The sequence below is a fragment of the Ornithodoros turicata genome, chromosome 9, assembly GCF_037126465.1.
Source record: "Ornithodoros turicata isolate Travis chromosome 9, ASM3712646v1, whole genome shotgun sequence".
NCBI lineage: Eukaryota > Metazoa > Arthropoda > Arachnida > Ixodida > Argasidae > Ornithodoros > Ornithodoros turicata.
In genome coordinates this window covers 2,005,423-2,026,139 of record NC_088209.1, presented here as the reverse complement: position 1 = coordinate 2,026,139, position 20,717 = coordinate 2,005,423, and the positions used below count along the sequence as shown (strand labels likewise).

Genomic DNA, 20,717 nt, shown 5'->3' with positions numbered 1-20,717 from the left:
ATATTTTATTTTATTTTTTTCTCTTATTGCTATTCGAGCAAAAGTGCGTGTAATTTTCGCTGCTCTTTTCTTATTTTCTCTACTTTTATGTAGAAGAAAGCCTCCTGCGTAAAAGCTGAATAATGTTCTATCAGTGGAAGTGGGGTTGTTTGTTTGATTTTGTTGGGTGTTCGATATCTTGATGAAGTAAGCAGTGCTTAATTTTGCAGGGTTTTGAGCAGAAATGCTGGTATCTGAGCACGGAGTAGAAATTGCTATATTTCTCTGCTCCCTAAGAAACTTTGTACGTCGTTTTCCAAGCAGACCGCGTTTAGTTTACGCGAAATGAACTTATGTATGCTCTATGATGATCCGCCGCAGGCTTAGCCCTTTTCCCCGATCACCAGTGTTTTGGCATTCGATGTCGCATGTCTAGACTTGTTCAGTAGTGTCTTTCTTGCTGCAATTTTTACCCTTCGCTGATATCTTGTTGCTGTCATGTTGTGCTAGCCGCGTAGCGATAAGCGGTGATTCTCCGATTATTCCTAGGCGGTACGGCTTAAGCCTTTTCCCTGCTCACTGAAGGAAATTTGTGTATCCCTATCCTGTGCTTTCTTTACGCAAGGGTAATGCGTCTGTGTATGTGGCACTATCATATACCAGACATGAGTGTCTTTTTCTTGGTTTATTGGCATATGCTTCAGGTTTTTTAAGTCAAGCAAAAGTGCGTGTAATATTTCGCTGCTCTTTTTCTTATTTTCTCTACTTTTATGTAGAAGAAAGCCTCCTGCGTAAAAGCTGAATAAAAGCTGCGTAAAAGCTGAAGTTGTGCCAATATATAAGGCAGGCGATAAGGAAAAGGTCGAAAGCTATAGACCGATATCTGTGCTTAGTGTTATTAATACGTTATTTGAAAAGCTGTTGTGTAAACAGATCAGCCGATATCTGAAGAAATATAACATACTTTGTGATGCCCAGCACGGATTTCGAGCTGGTTTGTCAACTGCATCTGCAGTCTTGGCTGTTAGTGATGTGATACATCAGGCCTTGAATGATTCACATGTGGCTGTTGGTCTTTTTGTCGATCTGCGGAGAGCGTTCGACACTGTTGATCATTATATCCTTCTTTATAAGCTTTATTGTTACGGCTTTCGTGGTTGTGTATGGCGTTTCTTGAAAAGTTATCTTTCTTCACGCACTATGTATACGAGTATTGACGACGAGTATTCTGTTCCTATGCCAATTGACATTGGCGTGCCCCAGGGCTCTGTTTTGGGCCCTGTCTTGTTCTCTCTGTATATCAATGACCTTCCACAGGTGTCCGATATTTTGTCAACCTACATGTATGCCGACGACACATGCTTTTTGTATAGTTCCTCAAACACTTCTGATATAGGCCCTGCAATGTCCTATGAGGCCAACAAAATCGCTCAGTGGTTCGAAGCGAATCGTTTATCTTTAAACACGAGTAAGACGAAGTTTGTAATCTTCTCTAGATCATCATCTATCAGTAGTACTCAGATTAATATTACCGTTCAGAATCAAGCTGTGGAACAAGTGCATGAAATTAAATATTTGGGAGTGTTGCTGGACTCATCTTTTTCTTGGAGGCCACATATTGACAAAGTCGCAAAAAATATATCGCAGTCCTGTCACGCTTTATTCCTTGCTAGACAGTACTTCCCCCTGTATGTGCTGCGTCAACTGTACTTTGCTCTGGTCCAGTGTCACTTGACTTACTGTGTTACCTCATGGGGCAATGCATTTACAACATACCTTGAGCGTCTATTTAAACTACAAAAGAGAGCTGTCAGATTAATAACATTCTCTAATAGTCGAACCTCATGCGTTGGGTTGTTCAGTGAATTGAATATTTTGCCTTTTCCCGATCTGATTCGTGAAAGATGTACCTTGCTTGTCTTTTCTATTGTAACGACAAATGTGCCCTACAATAGCTCTATATTTAAAAAATGCAACAGGAGCAATCGAAGTGTTGCTTTACAAGATTACATTTTGTATAGGCCAAAGAATGCATATGGAACCCGTTTGACTGTGTGCTTTGGTACGAGCCTGTGGAATGCCTTACCGTTCGATGTGAAAACTAGTCATTGTTTCGCCGCGAAGTTGAGACAGCATATACTTGCCTCATCAAAATACTTGAAAATTGTTTAGTATTTCAGTTACCGCTTCAACGTTGATGTTTTTTAACTGTGTGTCGATGATGTTTTACACTGTGTGTCGCAGGAGTCTCCACTAGCATGCGCTACTGACCCTGTACCGCAGTATTTCCTTTGGCTGCAATGCCTTGTGTTTTTTTAAATAAATACAAATAGTGTTCTACCAGTGGAAGTGGGGTTGTTTGTTTGATTTTGTTGGGTGTTCGATATCTTGACGAAGTAAGCAGTGCTTAATTTTGCAGGTTTTTGAGCATAAATGCTGGTATCTGAGCACAGAGTAGAAATTTCTATATTTCTCTGCTCCTTAAGAAAATTTGTACGTCGTTTTCCAAGCAGACCGCGTTTAGTTTACGCGAAGTAGAAAAATGAAGTTGTGTATGCTCTATGATGATCCGCCGCGGGCTTAGGCCCTTTCCCCGATGAGCAGTGTTTTGTATGCGATGTCGCATGTCTGGACTTGATCAGTGTTGCAATTTTTACCCTTCGTTAATATCTTGTTGTTGTTGTCGTCTTGTGTTAGATGTTGAGCTTCGTAGCGATGTGCGGTAACGCTACGATTATTCCTGAGCGCTCCGTGTGTTTAATGCGTTGTCCTCTGTGCGTGCATGCGTGTGCTTTTTTTCTCCTGATTTGTGACGTCATCGTGGCATGTCTGGACTTGTTTAGCAGTGTTGCAGTTCTTCCCGCTGCTAGTATCTTGTTGGTGTCATGTTGTGCTAGCCGCGTGGCGATGTGTGGTGACCTGAGGTCTTAAGCCTTTTCCCTGCTCACCTAAGGAAATTTGTGTATCCCTGTCCTGTGCTTTCTTTACGCAAGGGCAATGCGTCTGCGTATGTGGCTCTATCACATACCAGACCTGAGTGTCTTTTTCTTAGTTTATTAGCATATGCTTCAGGTTTTTTAAGTCAAGCACAAGTGCGCGCAATTTTTGCTGCTCTCTTCCTCAAATCACCGATTTTACGCAGAAGAAAGTCGCATGGTGCAGCTGAGAAGTGGGTTTCTCTGATTGTTTGTCAGATGTTGTTAGGAGCTCGGTATGTTGAGGAAGTCAGCTGTTAAAGGTATCCGTGAAGAAATGCTTGCATCTGAACGCAGGATAGGAATTCCTGAAGCACGGCACCCTCAGTGTAAATTAATTATTTTGGATATGAGTCGGCTTCACTGCATGACAAGGCTGAAATGGGAAGAGAGAAAAAATTGGAGCGCTTCATTAGTAGCGATCCAAGTAATAGGGCAATTATAGTTTCCATAGAAAGTTGAATTTTAATGGGCTCCTAAAATTATAGTTTTGTAGAAGCTTTTCGAAACTGCAATGCAATAATCATTAATATAGTATAGGAATGCCATCATGTTCCCGTAAAGGCGTTCTGTCTTGTGCTTTGGAGTGCGCGAATAGAACTTTGCTCCCAGGCTTTCCCGCCTTTATGCTCGCAATGCGCGAATGGAACTTTGCACACCCGGCTTCCGCGCGTTTTTGCTCGCAGGTGTAGCCTCAGACAACGAATGTATGAGCATAGAAAGGGTCATGTATTACATAAGCCTGGAGGTGACGTTGAGTGGTCTCACTTATTATTTTAAGGAGCAGTGGTAGTTTACTGTAATTCTAATGACCATGATGAGCCTTTGGGGTGAAAATAGTTAATATGCAGGGTGCTTTTTTGTTGAATTTTAATGAGAGAATCAATGTCATTCAGAGTAGGACAAAGGAAATAATCTTGCGATTCAATAATTAATAGGAGTCTTTGCCGGTGTCTTCTTCAGACAGGATGTGATGATGTCACGCAGTCTGTAGCAATGCGTTGACTGTTACTGAAAAAAGTGTAGCAAAATGGTGTGTATTCCCCTGGACAGATTTATGATGAGCACTGTTTTTGAACAAGAGGAGTGCGTGTGCTTGGAAATAGTTTGATGCTGGTTTCCTTCTTTGTTTCTTTTCGCTTTTTCCCCCTTGTTGTCTGACAAACATGCGCTGACATGCCTGGGCTTGTTCTGACATGCTTTCCTTCTACATGTAGTTTTTTTCTTTTTGTACAAGGAATATTCTTGACGATAGTGCTGCCTTGAATGGGAATAGTGCTATTCTTAATACTTTTGCGATTCATTTAGTTCAGAGAGTAACCGCGAGGGGGACAGGTGTGTGACTTTATTCAGGAGGAACAAAGCATCATTATTCAATTATCTACCTGGCTCTCGGGTGGGATGAACATGTCTTGCTGCACCATTTTTTCCCTGTACAGTAAGACTTTGGGAATGAAATGCTATAATCTCCTCTTTTCTATGGTGCTCTTCTGCAATAGTTCCCTATGCAATCGTTATAGAAGAATAAAGGAAATAATCTTGGGATAGTGATTCAATAAATAACAGGTCCCATGTCTAGAGCGTACGCGTTCTTGAGCCACGCACCTGCAAGATGACGTCATACCGTGGCTTTACTGCAGGTTGACCTTGTCTAGAGGAGCATTAGTGAAAAAAAAAACAGGGTAGCCCTGAGACAATAGGATGCCGTCACGACCAATGAGACTGGCCTGCAGGGGGCGCAAGGATTCACTTCTCTCTTGGACACTGGCGGGTGTAGACACGGTAATTATGATCCTGGCAATTGCGTTGATCGTCAGTAGAAGAGCGTAGCTTAGGTGGGGTTCTGTCTGCCTCTGATGGGGTGCGGATCTGTGGTTCGTCACTGGTGAATGGTGTTCGACGATGCAGGTGGATTTTGTGACGAGCGGATTTACAATGAGGGAATGCTGTGAACGGGAAAAATGATGGTGAGCGTCTTTTCACTCTGTTCAAGTGTTCGTTTTCCTCTGTTGCCCAACAGTCGTGCGAATTTGTCCTGACATGCTCCGATATGCATGCTTTCCTGTGTTAATGCTTTGTATTTTTTCTTTTTTGACAAGGAACATTGTCGTCTTGACGATAGTGCTGCCCTGAGTTCTGCGCGCGTTGATTTGTTGAGTGCCTAGTCCTCTTATTAGCCGTTGATGGAGTTACATGTTAGGATATTTTGTTCTTTTGCAAGTCTCATTTAGTAAGACTTTGGAATTCCTACGATCAGTTTTCATGCATGGTGCTCTTCTGCAATAGTTTCCTATGCAATCGTTATAGAAGAATAAAGGAAATAATCTTGGGGTAGTGATTCAATAAATAATAGGTCCCCTGTCTAGAGCGCACGCGTCCTTGAGCCACGCAGGTGCATGATGACGTCATACCGTGGCTTCACTGCAGATTGACCAAAGGAGCATTAGTGGAAAAGAACAGTGTAGCCCTGAGACAATAGGATGATGTCTGGACCAATGAGAACTGCCAGCAGGGGGCGCAGGAATGCTCTTCTCTCTTAGCCTCACGACCAATGAGAATGGCCAGCAGGGGGCGCAGGAATGCTCTTCACTCTTAGCCTCTCGGAGGTGGTCGCCCCAGAGGGCGCTAGGAGCGCGTATGCGTAGCGGCCGCGGCATCCGCCGGAAGCTGCCGTTTACGCAATGGTCCAGGGAAAATGGCGGGCGCCCAAACCACGTGATCCCCAGGAGCCACTCACAGCGTCTCCGCTGGCCAGCGCGGGAAAAAAGCTGGGGCCCAGTGCGCATGCGCAGATCGACCTCCTTTCCCAACCTCCTTCCCCTTCTCTCCTCGGGTTTTTCGTCTCTCCTCTCGTCCCCCTTATCCCCCCAGCCTCGTCCGTTTGTCTTCGGCGCTTGCTGTCTTGCTGTAGAGCAACGATCATGCTGTCCCAAAGCAGACAATCCCAAAGTCCCAAAAAGCGATGGTGTATGACAAATCAACTTTATTTGTCCTCGGAAACTGCCTCTAAAAAGCTACAGTACATATCTTTTTACATCTTGTAACAGGCTTCACTGGAGCTTTAGGTGCTTCGACATCGAAGGGCAGTTCAAAAGCCAATGCTGGGCTATGTGCGTCGTTTTTGCCGATGGCTGCGGGATAACTAAAACAAAACAAAAAATATTTTGATGGTCCGTAACTCTGCACGAAAATCACTGCTATGATAAGCAATCGATCTTGATTTCGTATTTGAACACCGAGGCATTTGTCACGAATGTTCGTAGATCACAGTGAATGAACGGCAGCGACGTGCATGAGGGGCAACTAGCATAACCACACATAATTTGATTAACGGCATATCAGAAACGTACAAGTTACGGCAATGCACTGCACAATGAAACGCCGCTAACGTACCGAGTGACTCGTAAATGTTGTACGTAATGCACTTAACGTGATAAACCTGCATTACTTCCTTCAGTCACAAAAAAGTAATCAAACTTGTCTTACCGTTTACCTGCAGTACGTCGGAAAGAGTGCAGACTTCCTCTCTGACGATTTCTGCGTCCTTTGGAGGTGCAGGGATTCCATCACATGTTCGTCTTCCCGCTGTTGTGATGATGAGGTGGATGTGCCATCCGTTCTCACATTAGCAGTTCGCCACAATCTAAATCTAAAGCATTAAAAACCCTCAAACTACCCCCTAGCGTCTGCGTGCACAACGGTTGCAGTCCGAGAGAACACGCGTGGCCGAAGTCGAACAGACGTGATGCTCCGATTCTCCTCCGTTCAACTGCTTCCGTTGAGCGGTTCGCGCGTTCGGATGCTCGCTCCTCAGTCAAATGACTCTCGCCCAATCAGCGCAAAGGAAACTGACGCCAGTTTTTTAAACCAATGAGCATCCAAATATTTATACATATATTGCGCAGCCAATCAGAGATCGTTAGCGTACGCGCGCCGGTGGCGACATTATTTTGGAGGCGGTGCGTTTCGCTTTAGAGCCGGCGGCTGGCCGCGGAGCGGCGCCCCAGTCAGTTTCTCTCCGGCTGTCGCGGAAAGCAGACGTGCGATCCCCGCGCTCGCTCAGTTTCTGGCTGGCTGTCACGGAGAGCAGTCGCATCGGTCTGCGCTCCTACTGTGGTGAGGTGATTTGTTGTGTAACTAATGCTTTCGCCAACTTTGTTCCCGCTTTGTTTGCGATTTTCGTGCCCGTGCACGTCGGGTGCTGATTGCTGTTGTCCGGGCATTCCTGCCATTTTCTATCATCTTCTGCCTTGGGACCGGGAGTAGCGCTGGCGTGATTCTTAATAATTTTGTTGTGAGATTAGTTGAGAAAGTAACCGCTAGGGGGTGCAGCTGTGGGGCTATATACAGCAGAAAAAAAAAAAGCATTACGAGTCAGTTTCTGCCTGCCTCTCGGATGGAGCAGTCGCATGGTTCTGCGCTCCTGTTCTGGTGGGCTCGTTTGCTGTGTAACTAATTCTTTTTGTTGTTAGCCATTGATGCAGCATTACGTTTATGATGCGGCATGATGTTAGCATTACATTTAATCTATCGCATGTCGTTCCACATCTTTCACGACTAACTCATGCCACGCAGCCAATCCTTGACTTGGTTTTAACCTCCCATCCTGAGCACATCACTTCTTTGCATGTCACTGATGGTCCCAGTGACCACAAGGCCATTTTCTAAGATATCTCTTCAAGTAGTCCAAATGTTCATAACTTCAACTATAAAACCATATACGACTACGCTCGAGCTAACTTCCAAGCCCTCAACGAGGGTCTTGAAGCTCTGTATGAAAATTCCTTTCATGTCACCTCGCCTGACTCCATTGGGGATAACTGGTCCCTCTTTCGTGACAACATAAATTACCTTACCGAGTACAATGTTCCAAGGATAAGAGTGAAATCTTATGATCACAATCCTTGGTTCACGAAAAGTCTTAAAATCTTGCTAACCAAGGAAAAGCGTTTATTCAGGAAGGCAAAGCGTCTTGGCGACGACGTATCATGGGCTAAATTTCACTACTGTGAACGGGAATACAGGCGCTCGATCAAGGAAGTGAAACATAAGTTCTTTACCATCGACCTCCCGTCTCTCTTGACGAATAAACCAAAACAATTTTGGAAAATTTGATCTCCGCCAAATTCCCACCTTATCAGTCTAACTGACACCCGCCGACAACAACTGCGCCAACGCTTTCGCTTCCTTGTTTTCATCCGTTTTCAACACCGATAACGGGTACACCCAAACTCCATTATCAGTAATCGCCTCCTCACCTATGGTCCCCATCCATATCAGCACTCATGTCATTTGTAAAATCATTGTGTTACTTAAGCTGTCGTCAAGTGCTGGTCCGGACTCTATTAACCCGAAGGTTCTATACAACACGAGATCTATTTCCAGCAAGATTCTATGTTGCATATTTACTCAGTCACTCCAAGATTCTGCTTTACCGCAGGACTGGAAGACGGCGAAGATTGTCCCTATTCACAAATCAGGCAACTGCCACATCGTTAATAACTACCACCCCATTTCACTCACTTCTATAGTATGTAAAATTCTCGAACGCATACTCCAACGTAGTTAAGTACCTTGAAGAAAAATGCTTCTTCTATCCCTTGCAGCACGGGTTTCGAAAGCTCTTTTCGTGTGAAACTCAAGTAGCCATGAAAGATGAGAGTCACTGAAAAGGTTAGCCAGCTGTAGGACTCGAACCCACATCTTCTGGATTGCCGGCAATCCAGAAGATGTGGGTTCGACTCCTACAGCTGGCTAACCTTTTCAGTGACTCTCATCTTTCATCGTTAATTTCTTAGGCAAATTGAGGCTTTGTATGTATTTGTCCCTTCTATGTTGTTCCAGCCTCAGTACCTCAGTTCTTTCATGTTCAAGTAGCCAGTTTTGTTCACGACATTTTTCTCCACGCGGACAATAATCATCAGACTGACGCCGCTTTCTTAGACTTTCGCAAGGCCTTCGATATGGTGCCGCACTCTAAGCTTCTATACAAACTCTATCTGCTTAACCTCGACCCGTATGTCGTCCGTTGAATAGCTCAACTTCTGACTAATTGTACGTTATTTGTTACTTGCAACAACCACCTATCTCCAGATGTACTTGCGCTTTCTGGTGTCCCTCAGGGATCAGTCCTCGGCCCTCTCCTTTTCCTTATCTATATAAACGACCTTCCTTCAGGCATATCTTCCACGATTCGTCTCTTTGCTGATGACTGTGTAGTGTACAAGCAAATCCTCTCTCCTTCTGACCAACTAACCTTACAGAGCGACCTTTCACTAATCTGGCGTTGGTGCAATGAGTGGCAAATGCCTCTGAACATTGCAAAGTGTCGCATTTTGTCGTTTTCGCGAAGATGGGTCTCCTGTCTTCCTGCCTTCCCCTACATTCTAAGTGATATCACATTAACCCGAGCAGATTCTTACAAATATCTTGGAATCCACCTTTCCTCCAACCTAGCTTGGAACGAGCACATCAACCACATAATAACCAGAGTTCGAGGTAACTAAGTTCCTTTTATTGGAAACTTGTAACTTAACTCGGTACTTTTGTGCCGTGGTAACTTTCAGAGGAACTCGTTCCTTTTTCAGGTAACTTTGCCAAAGTAAGTTAAGTTAAGTTCCAAGTTACTTTTAACTCGCTTTCCACTCACGCCCACATATTTTCTTGCTTTCTCTCCGGTTCCTTCGTGGCATGTTTTTTGCCATAAAACGTGATATTCAATCAATGACAGTATTTTATTCAGGAAGTAAGAACCGCTGCCACTGAAATGAAGCTGTACCATTGTGCGCCCACAGGGAGTAAGATGCAAAGTGTTCGAATAGACCTCTACCAGGGAAACGTCATCATGACATTGGTAGACAGACTGAAACCGAAACAAATCGGAAGGAGAGGGCTGGGGTTCCACGAACGGGCACTTGTTCGCTGCTTCCCATTGAATGAAAAGCAGAAGCGAGGGTCGCATCCCTTTAAGAGATCATATCGTAATCCCTTCAAGACCTTGGCTTTCGGGCGCGACCTTGTTCACCTCTAGCTTCGAACGTACTTCAATTCTACCAAATTTGTGGCGCTGTCAAATACTACCACGCCATTTGTTTACAGACCGCGAGAGTTTTATTATTACATAAATGAAAACGATCTAAGCGTGTTGCACTCCTCCGCAGGCAACCCAAGGTCGAACTCAACTGCTCACGTGCGCTGCACCTGCGTAATGCTATTTTGTGTCCGAAGTAACTTGTAAGTAACTCGTGTAACTCGTTCTTTTTTTAAGTAACTCAGTAACTGTGAGTTACATTTCAGCCTGAAGAACTTTGTTATTAACTTAGTTACATTTTGCACACGGTAACTTGTAACGAGTTCTTTTTGACGGGTAACTTCTCAATCTATGATAATAACTAACGCTTTTCACACCCTAGGCTTTGTTAGACGCACCCTCAGGTTGGCGTCCTCCATCTTAAGCTCCTAACCTTCACGGCTCTTGTACGAAGCTAGCTGGAATATGCATCACCTGTTTGGGACCCTCCCCATAAGTATCTCTGCGATGCCATAGAAGCCATCCAGAATCTGGCTGCCCGTTTCATTTCCAACGACTACTAATTCCATACCTCTGTAACCGCATTAAAATCAAATCTTAATCACGACTCACTCGAACGTCGTCGCCGTCTTGCCAAGTTAGCCCTCTTCCATTGGTTCTTTTTCATCTTGCCCCCGCACCAATCGCCCATCACCTGCCCGAGTGTCAGTTTTCCTTGCATCGACCACGCTAATAAGGTCGCACGCTTTCATTGTAATACCAATGCATTATCCAGATCATTCTTTTGTTCAACTGCCATCGAATGGAACAACCTCCCATCATCTCTCGCAACTATTATCGAGCATACAGTATTTTGTAACAGCCTCTCTCCCGTTCACTCCACCCACAAGACCACCACGCTTGTATGTCAGTTGCTATGAAATTTTTCACCTCCCCCTTATCATATTTGTTAATCATCTGTACTTATGTGAACAAACTCCCTGTTTCACACTTTAATACTTGTTTTCATATAAGTTTGTCCTGTCGTCGTTTCTTTATTTTCCTGTTTACTTACTGCTAATTGTGTTGTTCCTTTTTGCTTGCTTGTTTGTTTCTATCAAGTTGCTGTAAACGTATCTTACGCTCCAGTTTCCACCCCCCATGTAATGTCCTCCGGACCCTTGGGGTTCTCGAAATAAATAAATATGAATGTTATACTAGTGCGTGCAAGTAGCGTCTGATGTAGGTCCACGGTCTCGTCATGATACAGTGAGGAATACTGCGACACACTTGATTGAAAGCATTGCTGCGAGTTAGCTTGTTTCCCGACTGATTGTGCGCTGAACTGAACTTGCATTTTTGTAAAACAACTTCAATATAATGCAGTCGTAGAGAGATAGTTTCCTTGGTTTTGTGGCATATTGCGCTCACTTCATCTGCTTTCTCTTGGGCCCCGTTTGGGCTATCGCGGCCCCAATGGGGGTCCTGACACATGGTTTGGGAAACACTGAGGCATACTGTAGATTGTTACATGTGACATGTTGAGTGTACTGAAGCCAGCTTCACTGTTGTATTGTTTCTTCGCATGGTTACTTCTTCAACTTTACTTGAATGAGGAATGCGGAGAATGAGGAAATGTATGCCTTGCATGTCCTGGATGTTCTCTAATTGCTGACCCTGCTGTTGGGCTAAAATCAAGCAACTACACAAAAAGATTAACAAATGCAGAACAGGAGACACAATGACATGATTGAGATAATGATATGCTGTCAATTTTTTTCTGTGTCTCTGGTTCTACATCTTATGAACATGCGCCACATTGCCAGCACCCTTTCCCTCTAGCTACGAAGAGAGCCTCTCAGTAATAAAAATGCAGGTTGTCAAATGCACGTAAACAGTGCCTACATTTTTGGGGGTCTTCGCTCATATAATGTTTATGGCAGAAAATGCTCCTCTAGTTCACATGGCATACTGAATATGAGTGTGCTCCACAGCCACAAACTACATTGTAAATTAGCACTACAGTATGTTAATCGGTGCATCATAAGTGCATCATGCAAGCTCATTGATTCTGATGCTAATTGCTCACAAAATAACCTGGGGTGGGGTGAAAGACACTGGAATCACATGTTGTGTCACTAGCAGTGCCGTGCTCACTCAGCACTGACATCACAAGCAGTGATTTTTCACTGAAGCCTGCAACTCAACGATGTAATTCGCATCTTGATTGCAGAAAAAGTAAGCACATGTTTGTTATTACTTGTTATTATTGTTATACAGTTGAAACTTGTTAATGTGATGATGGTAATTCTCGTTGATTTTGGCAATGAAAACATTTTTGGATAAAAAAAAAACACCTGTCAAGGTGTAAGCTATGAAAAGTAGTAAATTGAGTGAGGAATTTTAAATTGCCTTTTTTTCCTTTATATTTTCAATGCTGACATACATCAGCTTGTGTAACCGTCAACCTGGGCTATTCCAGCCAAAACCTGCCAGAGATGTAGCTTGAGACCCTCTTAAATATCACTGAAAAAAACTGTGTGCATTTTTTAGACGATGCATATATCGAATGTAAATCATCGTTTTGTTTTCGTGAACAATGGGGGCGCATTAAACTGTGCCGAAATATGAAGTTGTCCCTTGCGAGCTTCCTTCTGACATCTACATATACATCATTTGTGCGCTTTCCTTGCCTGGTGTTAGAGGGGAAGCACGGGTCTGCCATCCCAAAGGGTATGTAGGCCATCCCAAATGCAACGTCGGTTTCCCTATGTGCCCCTATTGTTTTCAAAAGTATGCTCGTGACCATTTAGTGCGAGCACGTGGCCCCGAAATAATGGTTGTCTGAGAGTAAGTCTTGGAGCGTTCTTTTTGCCTTGTCACTTGAACGTGAGAATTAAAACAACGCTACAGAACTGCAAGCAGCACATTTAATGTAATGGCGCGGGATGCAAGTTTTACAGTGATTTCATATTTCAGCACAATATCTATAAGCTGTAAAAATAGGTGCAAGGGTACCATACAGTGAAGTAGCTGGTACCGTAAATTTTAGACCTCTTCTTGGCGTGGGTGCTTGGCATAAAGAGTGACCTGCTAATAAACGTACTTCGGGATTGTGAAGATCATAGGAGAGAAAGGAAGGCAAACAAATACAACATAGGGTGCCATTCATTTCTCGCACTTCTGATTTCAGTTACTTATTGCGCTTGGTTTTCTTCAGTTCCGACATTTGATAACCAGAATTTGTACTGTATATCCACGTGAATAAGAAAGATGCAAAAATTTCTGTGAGAAAATTTCACGGTATTTAAGAAAATGGCATTCTTAGGTTCCAGGGTATTCAAAGAGCAGTGAAAACAAAGTGCTTGAAGTATTACGTCTAGATCATCTTTTGCAGCTTTTGCATGGCAAATCGTTGTCTAGGAAGGTGCGCCAGTCAATGTGGGTGTTCCTGATATTAGAATCTTATTTCGTTACACTTTGAGACTACCGTAAGCTGGCTACAAAAAATTAGGGCACCACTGCTGACTCAAGTTATTCATCCGAGAGAAAATAGTTTTTTCTTGCAAGCAAACAAACAATTTCTTCACATTCATATGCAGCTTATTTGCAAAAACGCATTTCGAGAGTCTGTCCAGTACCTGTTCCCTGGGTTTATCAGAACGTAGGCTCACAAGGAAAACCACAGGGAGGTTCCGATTTCACGATTCTACGGTTCTGAGGCTGGAACACACACAAACACATACAGACGGTATCGGAATCAGGCTTTTTCGTCGATCGTCACTTTTCAACGCTACGACTTCACAACCAAGGCAGCTGCAGGAGAATGGCGATGTTCGCGACAATGTTCATAAAATAGCAGGTGTCCACCATAGCTGGGACCAACACCGGGAACTCATTTGGTGACACTACACGAATTCAGAGTTCGACATACTCAAATTTGACAGGCGAGCAGCAGAAGAAATCATTAACTGCAGTGTCAACAGAATCCTGATAGCCGGCGGAGAATACAGTAAACGATTCGTCCAGACTCAGTACTCTCGTTCCCAGCCCACCTCACCCTGCGAGGAACTATTTTGAGACGCGGGAGCCAAAAGCCTTCGCTGCTCTGAGGCTGCCATGCCTGTCGACCAATCGGAGACGATTTATTTTGAAAGTTTGAATCTGAAGCGTTTGTATCGCAAAAGTTGATTTTTACGGCTTTATCTTTACACCGTGGATTTTTTCGTGATTTATTTCGAGGAGTTTATTCTCGAAGTTTATTTTGCGAAGTGTAAACCAGAGTGATCCCGAGAATGTGACTCTCCAAACTGAACCAAATACTGAAACCGACACTGAAGATTTTTGTTTCTGTTTCGGTTTCTGTATCTTGTTTATGTGATCTACACACAGGGGTGGCATCCAATGTATTGCTCCGTAGACGAAAGCGTGCTGGGCGAACGCAATGCATCCTGGACAGGTCCTGGTCGCACGTCACAGCAAATGTCAAGGCACACGTGACCTTAAAGATGGCGGTGCCCGTGATCGGCGGCCAACAACAACAACTTTATTTTCGGCCTTGGAGAGTGGGGAGTTTCATCGCAACAGGCGATACTCTACCCCAGTGCTTGGTGGAATGGGGAGAATAAAATAACGAGCCCCTTTACAATAACGATCGAAGTCCGATGGTGTCCAGAAATGTCAGAAGAGCTTTGAGCGCAGAGCGTTGCTGGGCTGGATTGGGCCAGGGACCAAGCAATTTCGGTAGCCAAACAGTTTGTAAACAATGCGGTTGTTGTTTCTGGACGATGTTTTGGATGTTTTTTGATCACGGTAATTATCTTTATCCGATAATCTCGCAATAAAACGCGCAGTTTGACACATAAAGCCTCGTATTGTTGACAACTTCCAAAGGTGTGATGACGATTGCGCGTTAAGACTTACCGAGCCGATGCGATGTACTTAAACTAAGGTGAAATGGGCAACCATGTTGCGGAAGAAGCACCGCATAGTTTACGCTGGCAAAATACGGTCATCTCTTGGTGTTATGACGGCGAAAACATGTCTGTAAGTGGCAAAACGACCTGTAAACAAAGTCACATGACCTCAAAATGACGTTTTCTATGACGTGCGACCAGGACAAGATGGCAGTTTTGCCAAAAACACCCGCTTGAGGGTAGTTACAACAATGGCGGGTTTGTGTCACCCCTGTGGATCTACAGGACTTGACTCCCCTCTTCGTATACTCTCCAAACTGAAACGTAAGTTAAGAAGTAGGAAATGCATGGTTCACCCCGCGTGCACTTAGTTGAACTGTGGGGTACTACGTTGCGACCCGCGAATGTGCCGTTTGATGGAAAAAAGGGTTCCCTTCTTGCGTAGGTCGTTCCACGTAGTTCAACGCTGATATTCTGAACGAAATCGACGAAAATGGTGACCGAATATCAGTGTGGTGGGGGTCTCCCGACAGCGGTTTTTGTATCTTGTGCAACCAGAGCATCAGCTGCAGGCAACAGGGCGTTGCAGCCGTCAAACGCCACACAGGCTCGAAGCGACACGTCGAATGTGCCAAGCAGCACTGGGACGACTCTGGACGGCCGAAGAATGTGCAGCATGGCTTGGACTTCACGTGCAACAGAGGCGCCCTGTCTGCGTGTGACCGCGTCGCGCAGGTGAGACCCTCTTCGTGTTGGCAATGACGCTAAAAGGGGCATTCCTTTAATAGGCGTCACCATTTGAAAGTTGGCTTCACCTAACACTTCCCTGTACTGCGGGCCAGCCCACTGCAACGAACGTTGAGTGTTGCTGAACTCTTCCTTTCCTCGTTGTTCAGCGTGATTTTGCTGACTGTTTCCCCAATTTTGGTACTAACCAAGTTGATGATGTCTTGGGTTTGTTTAGTGAAGTTAGGTTTGATTAATTTGGCCATGGCAGCTTGCTTTGCCCCCCCCCCCCCCCTTCTCTCTCTCTCTGTATTGGCATCAGAGCGAAATACCAGCCACACAGACTGGCTCCCTCTAACGTTTCACACGGACTAAACTAAGGCTACGTAGATGCCAACTCTAGAGCAATATGATCTCTAGATTAATATGTGTGCTGGACGTCACCATGCAACGAACGAATACTCGCGGAAAGCTGCGAACGTGACAACGGCACACTGTACTTGGCCACCTAAAAGTGAAGCACATACGTATCTCTATCATCTTCAAAGAGGACCGAAGATGTCTGCCACCGTCTTGCAAAGTGCACAGCTCCCAGCACAGCTCTCTCTCTACGAAGAGCGCGACGAACCCCTGCTCGAACAAGATTTAGCACTTCTGCTACACTACGGATGCGGCCACCTTGTGCTGCAATGCAGCGAGAAATCCACACCTGGTAGTTAATCTCAATTGCCAGAAGGAGGAACTGTTTCCTATCGCGATGCGGGACGGGAGGCTGAAAGAGCGTTTGAATGACAGCCCACCGAATGCGTGACACACCGAACAGGACTTCAACTTTGTGCCATAGCGTATCGGGCACAAGGCAATGATGAAACGCATGTTCCGCAGTTTCGTGACAAGCACAGAATGGACAGAAAGGGGTGGTGACTCCGTACCGAGACAGACGGTCCCGAAGCGGTAAAACGCCGTGTGCCAAGCGCCATTGCAGGCTAGCCCGACGTGCGTCGAACCAGCCCGCGGTGACAAGACGCCAAGCAACCTGCCGGGGCACACCAAGGGCCACAGCCGCCGGAGGCATGGGAAGAAGCTCCAAGAGAGATTTGTACAGTCGCTTCACAGTCCAGGTAGAAATGCGTTCACCTGGGTAGGACTCGCGCAGGCGCCGCATGGAGGAGGCACACTCCCTGAGGTGGGGTGCGACAAACTCAGACCGAGGCCTACTCAGCGAAAAAGCCGAAAAAAACCTGACATCAGGACCCAGGAGGAACTGTAACAGATCATGGGCAGGGTGGCACGGCTCCATGAGCGCATCAAAAATACCTTTAAGACCAAGGGCGAGACACTTGGTCTTCATATGTGGAACCCATAGGCCACCTAACTCCCGCTGCAAGCACATGCGGGCGCGTGACACCCATTCCACGCTGCCACCCCAGATGAAACGAAAAGCTGTGCGAGTAGCAGCTACCAAGATCTGACGAGGGGGAATAAGGACACTGCCATGGTACCAGTACTTACTGAAAAACCATGAGGCGGCAAGACGGGCTCGACACGTGATAGGGAGCACCAAACCTCTGAGGTCAGCGAGAACGGGGACACTGCGCTGGTGCACCCTCAGCCATGAGGACGGCGACAGTCCGCAACTATTAAAGTTATATCCTAGTATGCGAACATCGTCTTTAACAGGAATGCCAAAGGGCGCAGGGCACGAAGGAGTAGCATTAAGGAAGAGCAAAACACTCTTCGCCCGATTAATGCGCGGCCATGGCAGCTTGCTTTGCCCCCAAATCCGCTTCGATAATGAAGTCGGGAGGTCGAGGCAAGCTGCAATAGCCCCACTAACCTAACCTAACTGATCACTAAACAAAGCCTATGGTGTCCTAGGTTAGCTCAGTGAAGTTAGGTTAGTTTAACAGGGCCATGGCGGCTTGCTCTGCCCCCAAAGCAGCTTCGATAATGCAGTTGGGAGGGCGAGGCAAGCTGCAATAGCCGCAATAACCTAACCTAACTGATCACTAAACAAAGCCTATGATGTCTTAGGTTAGTTCAGTGAAGCTAGGTTAGATTAATAGGACCATGGCAGCTTGCTTTGCCCCCAAATCCGCTTCGATAATGAAGTCAGGAGGTCGAGGCAAGCTGCAATAGCCCCACTAACCTAACCTAACTGATCACTAAACAAAGCCTATGGTGTCCTAGGTTAGCTCAGTGAAGTTAGGTTAGTTTAACAGGGCCATGGCGGCTTGCTCTGCCCCCAAAGCAGCTTCGATAATGCAGTTGGGAGGGCGAGGCAAGCTGCAATAGCCGCACTAACCTAACCTAACTGATCACTAAACAAAGCCTATGATGTCTTAGGTTAGTTCAGTGAAGTTAGGATAGATTAATAGGGCCATGGCAGCTTGCTTTGCCCACAAAGTTGCTTCGATAATGAGGTTCGGAAGGAGATTCAAGCTGCCACAGCCGCACTGACCTAACCTAATTTATTACTGAACAATGTCTATTATGTCAGGTTGAAGTTTTCTTTCCCGCAACACAAATAAAAGAATCGAGAAGTTCCACAAAATTTACAGACATAATTCCGCAACAATAAGGGTTTGTTGAAGTCTGCTTTCCCGCAGTACACCGAAGTATTAGGTGAAGCCAACTTTCAAATGGTGACGCCTACCAAAGGAACGCCCTAAAAGGAATTCCGTACTCTTGGACCGATACCGCCTCGTCCCTTTATCCGCTAATGTTTCCGGACTCGGAGATCGCCAGGCAACTTTCGGGTAAACAGAGTAAGGCGTCGTACATTGTGTCTGATGGCCTCGGGCCTCACTTTAAGAAGCTTGTTGTGCAAGAGCTCAACAGACCATCTATCTTCTACGCAATCGCCGTGGACGAAACACCCGTAGTGGAGCAGCCGTGCCAATAGCTAGATGTTGTTGCAAGGTTTTATTATGATATGAAAGAGGTGGTTGTTGGACATTTGGAGTCCTTTCTGCTGGGTTCCGCGACGTCTAATATAGTGCTCAACGAAATCGCCAAGGCGACTTGGCGGTTTTAAGAATCATCGGCAGTCCATGAGTAGAGAACACTTCACTGCACACACGAACTAAGTCCTTTGCAGTCGTACGGTGCAGGGGGCGAAGTCCATAGAAATACGAGTAAGAGTCCACCATAACGACGTATTGAGTCCCGTTGTGATGGCAAAGGTCAATGCTTACAAGTTGCCAAGGGTAATCAGGAATGTCGTGGCTAAGCATTGGTTCTCTAGGGTTCCGTGGCATGTCACGTTGGCATTCAGCACAAGCCTTAACATAGTCAATAACATCGGAATGCATATAGGGCCAATAGAATACCTCCCTCGCCCTATACAACATTTTCTCGGTAGCAGTCTGCGGCTCGTGCAAAGAACGAAGTACCTCTTTTCGCATGGAGGGTGGAACGATGATCCGATTGCTGCGTAGGACGGTGCCACCTTCGGTGTGTATCTCTTCCCCGAAGGGCCAGAAATGCCTGAGTGCTTCGGGGACCTGTATCTTACCTTCCGGCCAGTCAGTAGCTGCAAATGCACGAAGAGTAACAAAAATTGCATCACTGTCTGTTGCAACCTTGATCTGTTGCAGGCGTTCATCACTTGCCGAGACATATTTGACCGCGCTGATAACGCATGTCTCCTCTTCGAGCTTGTCTTTACTTGGAGACCGTGACAGAGCGTCGGCGATAGGAATGTATTTTCCTGGTCGATAGCTAACGACGATGTCGTATTTTTGAAGAAACAGACGCATCCTCTGCAGTCTTAGGGGGCACTGTAGCAAGGGCTTCTTAAAGATGGTTTCCAGAGGCCTGTGGTCCGTTAATACCTTGACCCTCGGCTTCCCTAGGATGAAATCATGAAACTTGTTGCAGCCGAAAAGTATAGCCAGCATTTCTTTCTCGATTTGAGAGTAATTAAATTGGGACTGCGTGAATGATTTGGACGAGTAGGCTACAGGATGGCCTTCTTGGGTCAAAACCGCTCCTACTCTTCTCTGCTAGTGTCGACATACAAAACTATAGGCTTCGTTTCATCATAAAACGCCAGTACTGGTGCTTTTGTCAAGCAGGCCCTAAGTTCTTCGAAACTCTGTTGTTGCTCATCTGACCACCCCAAACTAGTATATGCTTTCTAAGTAGTTTTCGCAGCTGCGCGCTGAGGGTTGACATATTCGGAATGAACTTTGAGACGAATGTCACCATACCAAGGAAAGTCTGTAATTGCTTCTTGCTGGTGGGCACGAGGAAATTAACGACGTCGCTGACTCACGAAGGATCCAGCTTGAGCTCATTGTGTGTAAGTGTGAAGCCCAAGTATTGCACTTCTCTTTGACGAAAGGCACACTTGTCGCGATTAAGTTTCAAATTGACGTCACGGCACGTTTGTAGAACCTTGCGAAGAAGAACCTTGCATCGTGCTCAGCCAGGTCCGATCCTCAAATCAAGATGTCGTGCATAACGACCACAACATTTTTGTGATTTTCAAAAGTCTGGTGCATAATCCTTTGGAATACCTCTGGGGCTGTTTTGATACGAAAAGGCATTCGTAGAAATCGGTACCGGCCAAACGGAGTGTTCATAACACAAAGCATCGAACTGTCGCGATCTAGCATCACTTGCCAAAACCCATGCGCAGCGTCCAATTTAGAAAAACACTTCGCACCACAAAGTTTGTGCGCCACGTCATCAAGCGTGGACATTGGATAGTGTTCGCGCTGAAGAATTTTGTTGAGTTCTTGTGGGTCGAGGCAGATCCGAATCTTATCTCCTTTCTGAACGACGACCATGTGGCTGGCCCAGTCTGTTGGCTCGGTAACTTTGTCGATTATACCGTCGCGCACCATTCTGTCTAGCTCTTCCTTTATCCTTTTCTTCAATGCTATTGGGACTGTTCTTGCCGGCCTAACGACTCCTTTACCTCCAGGCATTATCTTCATCGAGTATACATCTTTTATTGCGCCTATTCCCGTGAAGACGTCCTTGAACTCACTGTCCACATCACAAGCGACATTTTCAACCCTGTACAGTCGCTTTAGCAGTCCTAACTCTTCAGACGCTGCACCACTCAACGTTAAGGGAACCGCTTCTTTCACCACGAAAAAT

At 45.5% G+C, this 20,717-nt stretch overlaps 1 long non-coding RNA gene across 1 annotated transcript in view; it reads left to right on the top strand.

Annotated features, from left to right (window-relative positions):
- The first annotated feature begins 6,982 nt into the window (after positions 1–6,982).
- The window catches only part of LOC135369187 (uncharacterized), a 35,559-nt gene continuing 21,824 nt past the window's right edge, over positions 6,983–20,717 (top strand). The window contains exon 1 of the long non-coding RNA XR_010414961.1: positions 6,983–7,070. This is a non-coding gene — a long non-coding RNA (uncharacterized LOC135369187). The remainder of the gene's footprint in view (positions 7,071–20,717) is intronic.